We start from the raw sequence: 12565 nt of genomic DNA on the forward strand, positions 1-12565 counted from the left end.
GACGTGATTTTGTAAGACAGAGATATGGGTTAGATGAATGACTGTTTTGATTGAACATAGGTTTGGGTTTTCATACCCACAAAAGAATTACATGTATTGGTGCTGTGGCTTAGTTGGTTAAAGCGCCTGTCTTGTAAACAGGAGATCCTGAGTTCGAATCGCAGCAGTGTGTTTTCAAGCTGTTAATTGTACCCATTGGTGGAGAAGATCTGAGGGGAGGTACCTTTGGTTTTCTCATCCAATTTATTTTGAGAAGTAGGCGTGGCGAGAGGAGAGAGGACGTCAGGAGTATGCAATTGAGATATCCAATTTCACGGAAAAAGGGCAGTTTTTGAATGAGTTAAAACGTAACAACTTTGTAAAGCTGAAGTAGCTAACAACTCAAGCGTTTAGCAATCTTGTACACGTCACTGTCCCATCATGAGTAACCTCTAAGAGCAAGCTCTGGTAGCTTGCCGTGATTGTATAGTGGTTAGTACTCTGCGTTGTGGCCGCAGCAACCCCGGGTAGAATCCGGGTCACGGCATAGTGATTCACAATGTCATGGAAAAAGGGCTTAATTTTGAACGAGTTACAACTAACTGTGTAAGCAAAGAAACGCAACAAGTCTTCCATTTGACAAAGTCCCTCAACTCATTTTAGGTTATTGAGTTACATTAACGAATGCTTTCAGAGGTTCTTCACCAATTTCAATCGACATTCAAATTTGAGATTTACTCTCCGCGAACAACACCAAAGTAAGGAGAAATATTGTATTAATCTGAATTTTTACTCATAACATGCAAACCAACTTTCACATGTTCAGGGCCCACCTCTGGTCCCAAACCACAGTTTAAGAAACCCTTTTGCTAATCAATTGAAGGTGTCCGTACCGTTTCCAATATTAGGAAATTACATTTGTTTTGTGACGTGATTTTGTAAGACAGAGATATGGGTTAAATGAATGACTGTTTTGATTGAACATAGGTTTGAGTTTTCATACCCACAAAAGAATTACATGTATTGGTGCTGTGGCTGAGTTGGTTAAAGCGCCTGTCTTGTAAACAGGAGATCCTGAGTTCGAATCTCAGCAGTGCCTTTTCAAGCTGTTCATTGTACCCATTGGTGGAGAAGATCTGAGGGGAGGTACCTTTCGTTTTCTCATCCAATTTATTTTGAGAAGTAGGCGTGGCGAGAGGAGAGAGGACGTCAGGAGTATGCAATTGAGATATCCAATTTCACGGAAAAAGGGCAGTTTTTGAATGAGTTAAAACGTAACAACTTTGTAAAGCTGAACTAGCTAACAACTCAAGCGTTTAGCCATCTTGTACACGTCACTGTCCCATCATGAGTAACCTCTAAGAGCAAGCTCTGGTAGCTCGCCGTGATCGTATAGTGGTTAGTACTCTGCGTTGTGGCCGCAGCAACCCCGGTTCGAATCCGGGGCACGGCATAGTGATTCACAATGTAATGGAAAAAGGGCTTAATTTTGAACGAGTTACAACTAACTGTGTAAGCAAAGAAACGCAACAAGTCTTCCATTTGACAAAGTCCCTCAACTCATTTTAGGTTATTGAGTTACATTAACGAATGCTTTCAGAGGTTCTTCACCAATTTCAGTCGACATTCAAATTTGAGATTTACTGTCCGCGAACAACACCAAAGTAAGGAGAAATATTGTATGAATCTGAATTTTTACTCATAACATGCAAACCAACTTTCACATGTTCAGGGCCCACCTCTGGTCCCAAACCACAGTTTAAGAAACCCTTTTGCTAATCAATTGAAGGTGTCCGTACCGTTTCCAATATTAGGAAATTACATTTGTTTTGTGACGTGATTTTGTAAGACAGAGATATGGGTTAAATGAATGACTGTTTTGATTGAACATAGGTTTGAGTTTTCATACCCACAAAAGAATTACATGTATTGGTGCTGTGGCTGAGTTGGTTAAAGCGCCTGTCTTGTAAACAGGAGATCCTGAGTTCGAATCTCAGCAGCGCCTTTTCAAGCTGTTCATTGTACCCATTGGTGGAGAAGATCTGAGGGGAGGTACCTTTGGTTTTCTCATCCAATTTATTTTGAGAAGTAGGCGTGGCGAGAGGAGAGAGGACGTCAGGAGTATGCAATTGAGATATCCAATTTCACGGAAAAAGGGCAGTTTTTGAATGAGTTAAAACGTAACAACTTTGTAAAGCTGAACTAGCTAACAACTCAAGCGTTTAGCCATCTTGTACACGTCACTGTCCCATCATGAGTAACCTCTAAGAGCAAGCTCTGGTAGCTTGCCGTGATTGTATAGTGGTTAGTACTCTGCGTTGTGGCCGCAGCAACCCCGGGTAGAATCCGGGTCACGGCATAGTGATTCACAATGTCATGGAAAAAGGGCTTAATTTTGAACGAGTTACAACTAACTGTGTAAGCAAAGAAACGCAACAAGTCTTCCATTTGACAAAGTCCCTCAACTCATTTTAGGTTATTGAGTTACATTAACGAATGCTTTCAGAGGTTCTTCACCAATTTCAATCGACATTCATATTTGAGATTTACTCTCCGCGAACAACACCAAAGTAAGGAGAAATATTGTATGAATCTGAATTTTTACTCATAACATGCAAACCAACTTTCACATGTTCAGGGCCCACCTCTGGTCCCAAACCACAGTTTAAGAAACCCTTTTGCTAATCAATTGAAGGTGTCCGTACCGTTTCCAATATTAGGAAATTACATTTGTTTTGTGACGTGATTTTGTAAGACAGAGATATGGGTTAAATGAATGACTGTTTTGATTGAACATAGGTTTGAGTTTTCATACCCACAAAAGAATTACATGTATTGGTGCTGTGGCTGAGTTGGTTAAAGCGCCTGTCTTGTAAACAGGAGATCCTGAGTTCGAATCTCAGCAGTGCCTTTTCAAGCTGTTCATTGTACCCATTGGTGGAGAAGATCTGAGGGGAGGTACCTTTCGTTTTCTCATCCAATTTATTTTGAGAAGTAGGCGTGGCGAGAGGAGAGAGGACGTCAGGAGTATGCAATTGAGATATCCAATTTCACGGAAAAAGGGCAGTTTTTGAATGAGTTAAAACGTAACAACTTTGTAAAGCTGAACTAGCTAACAACTCAAGCGTTTAGCCATCTTGTACACGTCACTGTCCCATCATGAGTAACCTCTAAGAGCAAGCTCTGGTAGCTCGCCGTGATCGTATAGTGGTTAGTACTCTGCGTTGTGGCCGCAGCAACCCCGGTTCGAATCCGGGTCACAGCATAGTGATGCACAATGTAATGGAAAAAGGGCTTAATTTTGAACGAGTTACAACTAACTGTGTAAGCAAAGAAACGCAACAAGTCTTCCATTTGACAAAGTCCCTCAACTCATTTTAGGTTAATGAGTTACATTAACGAATGCTTTCAGAGGTTCTTCACCAATTTCAGTCGACATTCAAATTTGAGATTTACTGTCCGCGAACAACACCAAAGTAAGGAGAAATATTGTATGAATCTGAATTTTTACTCATAACATGCAAACCAACTTTCACATGTTCAGGGCCCACCTCTGGTCCCAAACCACAGTTTAAGAAACCCTTTTGCTAATCAATTGAAGGTGTTCGTACCGTTTCCAATATTAGGAAATTACATTTGTTTTGTGACGTGATTTTGTAAGACAGAGATATGGGTTAGATGAATGACTGTTTTGATTGAACATAGGTTTGGGTTTTCATACCCACAAAAGAATTACATGTATTGGTGCTGTGGCTTAGTTGGTTAAAGCGCCTGTCTTGTAAACAGGAGATCCTGAGTTCGAATCGCAGCAGTGTGTTTTCAAGCTGTTAATTGTACCCATTGGTGGAGAAGATCTGAGGGGAGGTACCTTTGGTTTTCTCATCCAATTTATTTTGAGAAGTAGGCGTGGCGAGAGGAGAGAGGACGTCAGGAGTATGCAATTGAGATATCCAATTTCACGGAAAAAGGGCAGTTTTTGAATGAGTTAAAACGTAACAACTTTGTAAAGCTGAACTAGCTAACAACTCAAGCGTTTAGCCATCTTGTACACGTCACTGTCCCATCATGAGTAACCTCTAAGAGCAAGCTCTGGTAGCTCGCTGTGAGTGTATAGTGGTTAGTACTCTGCGTTGTGGCCGCAGCAACCCTGGTTCGAATCCGGGTCACGGCATAGTGATTCACAATGTCATGGAAAAAGGGCTTAATTTTGAACGAGTTACAACTAACTGTCTAAGCAAAGAAACGCAACAAGTCTTCCATTTGACAAAGTCCCTCAACTAATTTTAGGTTAATGAGTTACATTAACGAATGCTTTCAGAGTTTCTTCACCAATTTCAGTCGACACTCACATTTGAGATTTACTGTCCGCGAACAACACCAAAGTAAGGAGAAATATTGTATGAATCTGAATTTTTACTCATAACATGCAAACCAACTTTCACATGTTCAGGGCCCACTTTTGGTCCCAAACCACAGTTTAAGAAACCCTTTTGCTAATCAATTGAAGGTGTCCGTACCGTTTCCAATATTAGGAAATTACATTTGTTTTGTGATGTGATTTTGTAAGACAGAGATATGGGTTAAATGAATGACTATTTTGATTGAACATAGGTTTGGGTTTTCATACCCACAAAAGAATTACATGTATTGGTGCTGTGGCTTAGTTGGTTAAAGCACCTGTCTTGTAAACAGGAGATCCTGAGTTCGTATCTCAGCAGTGCCTTTTCAAGCTGTTCATTGTACCCATTGGTGGAGAAGATCTGAGGGGAGGTACCTTTGGTTTTCTCATCCAATTTATTTTGAGAAGTAGGCATGGCGAGAGGAGAGAGGACGTCAGGAGTATGCAATTGAGATATCCAATTTCACGGAAAAAGGGCAGTTTTTGAATGAGTTAAAACGTAACAACTTTGTAAAGCTGAACTAGCTAACAACTCAAGCGTTTAGCCATCTTGTACACGTCACTGTCCCATCATGAGTAACCTCTAAGAGCAAGCTCTGGTAGCTTGCCGTGATTGTATAGTGGTTAGTACTCTGCGTTGTGGCCGCAGCAACCCCGGGTAGAATCCGGGTCACGGCATAGTGATTCACAATGTCATGGAAAAAGGGCTTAATTTTGAACGAGTTACAACTAACTGTGTAAGCAAAGAAACGCAACAAGTCTTCCATTTGACAAAGTCCCTCAACTCATTTTAGGTTATTGAGTTACATTAACGAATGCTTTCAGAGGTTCTTCACCAATTTCAATCGACATTCAAATTTGAGATTTACTCTCCGCGAACAACACCAAAGTAAGGAGAAATATTGTATTAATCTGAATTTTTACTCATAACATGCAAACCAACTTTCACATGTTCAGGGCCCACCTCTGGTCCCAAACCACAGTTTAAGAAACCCTTTTGCTAATCAATTGAAGGTGTCCGTACCGTTTCCAATATTAGGAAATTACATTTGTTTTGTGACGTGATTTTGTAAGACAGAGATATGGGTTAAATGAATGACTGTTTTGATTGAACATAGGTTTGAGTTTTCATACCCACAAAAGAATTACATGTATTGGTGCTGTGGCTGAGTTGGTTAAAGCGCCTGTCTTGTAAACAGGAGATCCTGAGTTCGAATCTCAGCAGTGCCTTTTCAAGCTGTTCATTGTACCCATTGGTGGAGAAGATCTGAGGGGAGGTACCTTTCGTTTTCTCATCCAATTTATTTTGAGAAGTAGGCGTGGCGAGAGGAGAGAGGACGTCAGGAGTATGCAATTGAGATATCCAATTTCACGGAAAAAGGGCAGTTTTTGAATGAGTTAAAACGTAACAACTTTGTAAAGCTGAACTAGCTAACAACTCAAGCGTTTAGCCATCTTGTACACGTCACTGTCCCATCATGAGTAACCTCTAAGAGCAAGCTCTGGTAGCTCGCCGTGATCGTATAGTGGTTAGTACTCTGCGTTGTGGCCGCAGCAACCCCGGTTCGAATCCGGGGCACGGCATAGTGATTCACAATGTAATGGAAAAAGGGCTTAATTTTGAACGAGTTACAACTAACTGTCTAAGCAAAGAAACGCAACAAGTCTTCCATTTGACAAAGTCCCTCAACTCATTTTAGGTTATTGAGTTACATTAACGAATGCTTTCAGAGGTTCTTCACCAATTTCAGTCGACATTCAAATTTGAGATTTACTGTCCGCGAACAACACCAAAGTAAGGAGAAATATTGTATGAATCTGAATTTTTACTCATAACATGCAAACCAACTTTCACATGTTCAGGGCCCACCTCTGGTCCCAAACCACAGTTTAAGAAACCCTTTTGCTAATCAATTGAAGGTGTCCGTACCGTTTCCAATATTAGGAAATTACATTTGTTTTGTGACGTGATTTTGTAAGACAGAGATATGGGTTAAATGAATGACTGTTTTGATTGAACATAGGTTTGAGTTTTCATACCCACAAAAGAATTACATGTATTGGTGCTGTGGCTGAGTTGGTTAAAGCGCCTGTCTTGTAAACAGGAGATCCTGAGTTCGAATCTCAGCAGTGCCTTTTCAAGCTGTTCATTGTACCCATTGGTGGAGAAGATCTGAGGGGAGGTACCTTTCGTTTTCTCATCCAATTTATTTTGAGAAGTAGGCGTGGCGAGAGGAGAGAGGACGTCAGGAGTATGCAATTGAGATATCCAATTTCACGGAAAAAGGGCAGTTTTTGAATGAGTTAAAACGTAACAACTTTGTAAAGCTGAACTAGCTAACAACTCAAGCGTTTAGCCATCTTGTACACGTCACTGTCCCATCATGAGCAACCTCTAAGAGCAAGCTCTGGTAGCTCGCCGTGATCGTATAGTGGTTAGTACTCTGCGTTGTGGCCGCAGCAACCCCGGTTCGAATCCGGGTCACGGCATAGTGATTCACAATGTAATGGAAAAAGGGCTTAATTTTGAACGAGTTACAACTAACTGTGTAAGCAAAGAAACGCAACAAGTCTTCCATTTGACAAAGTCCCTCAACTCATTTTAGGTTAATGAGTTACATTAACGAATGCTTTCAGAGGTTCTTCACCAATTTCAGTCGACATTCAAATTTGAGATTTACTGTCCGCGAACAACACCAAAGTAAGGAGAAATATTGTATGAATCTGAATTTTTACTCATAACATGCAAACCAACTTTCACATGTTCAGGGCCCACTTTTGGTCCCAAACCACAGTTTAAGAATCCCTTTTGCTAATCAATTGAAGGTGTCCGTACCGTTTCCAATATTAGGAAATTACATTTGTTTTGTGACGTGATTTTGTAAGACAGAGATATGGGTTAAATGAATGACTGTTTTGAATGAACATAGGTTTGAGTTTTCATACCCACAAAATAATTACATGTATTGGTGCTGTGGCTTTGTTGGTTAAAGCGCCTGTCTTGTAAACAGGAGATCCTGAGATCAAATCTCAGCAGTGCCTTTTCAAGCTGTTCATTGTACCCATTGGTGGAGAAGATCTGAGGGGAGGTACCTTTGGTTTTCTCATCCAATTTGTTTTGAGAAGTAGGCGTGGCGAGAGGAGAGAGGACGTCAGGAGTATGCAATTGAGATATCCAATTTCACGGAAAAAGGGCAGTTTTTGAATGAGTTAAAACGTAACAACTTTGTAAAGCTGAACTAGCTAACAACTCAAGCGTTTAGCCATCTTGTACACGTCACTGTCCCATCATGAGTAACCTCTAAGAGCAAGCTCTGGTAGCTCGCTGTGAGTGTATAGTGGTTAGTACTCTGCGTTGTGGCCGCAGCAACCCTGGTTCGAATCCGGGTCACGGCATAGTGATTCACAATGTCATGGAAAAAGGGCATAATTTTGAACGAGTTACAACTAACTGTCTAAGCAAAGAAACGCAACAAGTCTTCCATTTGACAAAGTCCCTCAACTAATTTTAGGTTAATGAGTTACATTAACGAATGCTTTCAGAGTTTCTTCACCAATTTCAGTCGACACTCAAATTTGAGATTTACTGTCCGCGAACAACACCAAAGTAAGGAGAAATATTGTATGAATCTGAATTTTTACTCATAACATGCAAACCAACTTTCACATGTTCAGGGCCCACTTTTGGTCCCAAACCACAGTTTAAGAAACCCTTTTGCTAATCAATTGAAGGTGTCCGTACCGTTTCCAATATTAGGAAATTACATTTGTTTTGTGATGTGATTTTGTAAGACAGAGATATGGGTTAAATGAATGACTATTTTGATTGAACATAGGTTTGGGTTTTCATACCCACAAAAGAATTACATGTATTGGTGCTGTGGCTTAGTTGGTTAAAGCACCTGTCTTGTAGACAGGAGATCCTGAGTTCGTATCTCAGCAGTGCCTTTTCAAGCTGTTCATTGTACCCATTGGTGGAGAAGATCTGAAGGGAGGTACCTTTGGTTTTCTCATCCAATTTATTTTGAGAAGTAGGCGTGGCGAGAGGAGAGAGGACGTCAGGAGTATGCAATTGAGATATCCAATTTCACGGAAAAAGGGCAGTTTTTGAATGAGTTAAAACGTAACAACTTTGTAAAGCTGAACTAGCTAACAACTCAAGCGTTTAGCCATCTTGTACACGTCACTGTCCCATCATGAGCAACCTCTAAGAGCAAGCTCTGGTAGCTCGCCGTGATCGTATAGTGGTTAGTACTCTGCGTTGTGGCCGCAGCAACCCCGGTTCGAATCCGGGTCACGGCATAGTGATTCACAATGTAATGGAAAAAGGGCTTAATTTTGAACGAGTTACAACTAACTGTGTAAGCAAAGAAACGCAACAAGTCTTCCATTTGACAAAGTCCCTCAACTCATTTTAGGTTAATGAGTTACATTAACGAATGCTTTCAGAGGTTCTTCACCAATTTCAGTCGACATTCAAATTTGAGATTTACTGTCCGCGAACAACACCAAAGTAAGGAGAAATATTGTATGAATCTGAATTTTTACTCATAACATGCAAACCAACTTTCACATGTTCAGGGCCCACTTTTGGTCCCAAACCACAGTTTAAGAATCCCTTTTGCTAATCAATTGAAGGTGTCCGTACCGTTTCCAATATTAGGAAATTACATTTGTTTTGTGACGTGATTTTGTAAGACAGAGATATGGGTTAAATGAATGACTGTTTTGAATGAACATAGGTTTGAGTTTTCATACCCACAAAATAATTACATGTATTGGTGCTGTGGCTTTGTTGGTTAAAGCGCCTGTCTTGTAAACAGGAGATCCTGAGATCAAATCTCAGCAGTGCCTTTTCAAGCTGTTCATTGTACCCATTGGTGGAGAAGATCTGAGGGGAGGTACCTTTGGTTTTCTCATCCAATTTGTTTTGAGAAGTAGGCGTGGCGAGAGGAGAGAGGACGTCAGGAGTATGCAATTGAGATATCCAATTTCACGGAAAAAGGGCAGTTTTTGAATGAGTTAAAACGTAACAACTTTGTAAAGCTGAACTAGCTAACAACTCAAGCGTTTAGCCATCTTGTACACGTCACTGTCCCATCATGAGTAACCTCTAAGAGCAAGCTCTGGTAGCTCGCTGTGAGTGTATAGTGGTTAGTACTCTGCGTTGTGGCCGCAGCAACCCTGGTTCGAATCCGGGTCACGGCATAGTGATTCACAATGTCATGGAAAAAGGGCATAATTTTGAACGAGTTACAACTAACTGTCTAAGCAAAGAAACGCAACAAGTCTTCCATTTGACAAAGTCCCTCAACTAATTTTAGGTTAATGAGTTACATTAACGAATGCTTTCAGAGTTTCTTCACCAATTTCAGTCGACACTCAAATTTGAGATTTACTGTCCGCGAACAACACCAAAGTAAGGAGAAATATTGTATGAATCTGAATTTTTACTCATAACATGCAAACCAACTTTCACATGTTCAGGGCCCACTTTTGGTCCCAAACCACAGTTTAAGAAACCCTTTTGCTAATCAATTGAAGGTGTCCGTACCGTTTCCAATATTAGGAAATTACATTTGTTTTGTGATGTGATTTTGTAAGACAGAGATATGGGTTAAATGAATGACTGTTTTGATTGAACATAGGTTTGGGTTTTCATACCCACAAAAGAATTACATGTATTGGTGCTGTGGCTGAGTTGGTTAAAGCGCCTGTCTTGTAAACAGGAGATCCTGAGTTCGAATCTCAGCAGTGCCTTTTCAAGCTGTTCATTGTACCCATTGGTGGAGAAGATCTGAGGGGAGGTACCTTTCGTTTTCTCATCCAATTTATTTTGAGAAGTAGGCGTGGCGAGAGGAGAGAGGACGTCAGGAGTATGCAATTGAGATATCCAATTTCACGGAAAAAGGGCAGTTTTTGAATGAGTTAAAACGTAACAACTTTGTAAAGCTGAACTAGCTAACAACTCAAGCGTTTAGCCATCTTGTACACGTCACTGTCCCATCATGAGTAACCTCTAAGAGCAAGCTCTGGTAGCTCGCCGTGATCGTATAGTGGTTAGTACTCTGCGTTGTGGCCGCAGCAACCCCGGTTCGAATCCGGGTCACAGCATAGTGATGCACAATGTAATGGAAAAAGGGCTTAATTTTGAACGAGTTACAACTAACTGTGTAAGCAAAGAAACGCAACAAGTCTTCCATTTGACAAAGTCCCTCAACTCATTTTAGGTTAATGAGTTACATTAACGAATGCTTTCAGAGGTTCTTCACCAATTTCAGTCGACATTCAAATTTGAGATTTACTGTCCGCGAACAACACCAAAGTAAGGAGAAATATTGTATGAATCTGAATTTTTACTCATAACATGCAAACCAACTTTCACATGTTCAGGGCCCACCTCTGGTCCCAAACCACAGTTTAAGAAACCCTTTTGCTAATCAATTGAAGGTGTTCGTACCGTTTCCAATATTAGGAAATTACATTTGTTTTGTGACGTGATTTTGTAAGACAGAGATATGGGTTAGATGAATGACTGTTTTGATTGAACATAGGTTTGGGTTTTCATACCCACAAAAGAATTACATGTATTGGTGCTGTGGCTTAGTTGGTTAAAGCGCCTGTCTTGTAAACAGGAGATCCTGAGTTCGAATCGCAGCAGTGTGTTTTCAAGCTGTTAATTGTACCCATTGGTGGAGAAGATCTGAGGGGAGGTACCTTTGGTTTTCTCATCCAATTTATTTTGAGAAGTAGGCGTGGCGAGAGGAGAGAGGACGTCAGGAGTATGCAATTGAGATATCCAATTTCACGGAAAAAGGGCAGTTTTTGAATGAGTTAAAACGTAACAACTTTGTAAAGCTGAAGTAGCTAACAACTCAAGCGTTTAGCAATCTTGTACACGTCACTGTCCCATCATGAGTAACCTCTAAGAGCAAGCTCTGGTAGCTTGCCGTGATTGTATAGTGGTTAGTACTCTGCGTTGTGGCCGCAGCAACCCCGGGTAGAATCCGGGTCACGGCATAGTGATTCACAATGTCATGGAAAAAGGGCTTAATTTTGAACGAGTTACAACTAACTGTGTAAGCAAAGAAACGCAACAAGTCTTCCATTTGACAAAGTCCCTCAACTCATTTTAGGTTATTGAGTTACATTAACGAATGCTTTCAGAGGTTCTTCACCAATTTCAATCGACATTCAAATTTGAGATTTACTCTCCGCGAACAACACCAGAGTAAGGAGAAATATTGTATTAATCTGAATTTTTACTCATAACATGCAAACCAACTTTCACATGTTCAGGGCCCACCTCTGGTCCCAAACCACAGTTTAAGAAACCCTTTTGCTAATCAATTGAAGGTGTCCGTACCGTTTCCAATATTAGGAAATTACATTTGTTTTGTGACGTGATTTTGTAAGACAGAGATATGGGTTAAATGAATGACTGTTTTGATTGAACATAGGTTTGAGTTTTCATACCCACAAAATAATTACATGTATTGGTGCTGTGGCTTAGTTGGTTAAAGCGCCTGTCTTGTAAACAGGAGATCCTGAGTTCGAATCTCAGCAGTGCCTTTTCAAGCTGTTCATTGTACCCATTGGTGGAGAAGATCAGAGGGGAGGTACCTTTGGTTTTCTCATCCAATTTGTTTTGAGAAGTAGGCGTGGCGAGAGGAGAGAGGACGTCAGGAGTATGCAATTGAGATATCCAATTTCACGGAAAAAGGGCAGTTTTTGAATGAGTTAAAACGTAACAACTTTGTAAAGCTGAACTAGCTAACAACTCAAGCGTTTAGCCATCTTGTACACGTCACTGTCCCATCATGAGTAACCTCTAAGAGCAAGCTCTGGTAGCTTGCTGTGATTGTATAGTGGTTAGTACTCTGCGTTGTGGCCACAGCAACCCCGGGTAGAATCCGGGTCACGGCATAGTGATTCACAATGTCATGGAAAAAGGGCTTAATTTTGAACGAGTTACAACTAACTGTGTAAGCAAAGAAACGCAACAAGTCTTCCATTTGACAAAGTCCCTCAACTCATTTTAGGTTATTGAGTTACATTAACGAATGCTTTCAGAGGTTCTTCACCAATTTCAATCGACATTCATATTTGAGATTTACTCTCCGCGAACAACACCAAAGTAAGGAGAAATATTGTATGAATCTGAATTTTTACTCATAACATGCAAAC

The sequence above is a fragment of the Coregonus lavaretus genome (assembly GCF_964263955.1).
Source record: "Coregonus lavaretus genome assembly, contig: HAP1_SCAFFOLD_297, whole genome shotgun sequence".
Lineage (NCBI taxonomy): Eukaryota > Metazoa > Chordata > Actinopteri > Salmoniformes > Salmonidae > Coregonus > Coregonus lavaretus.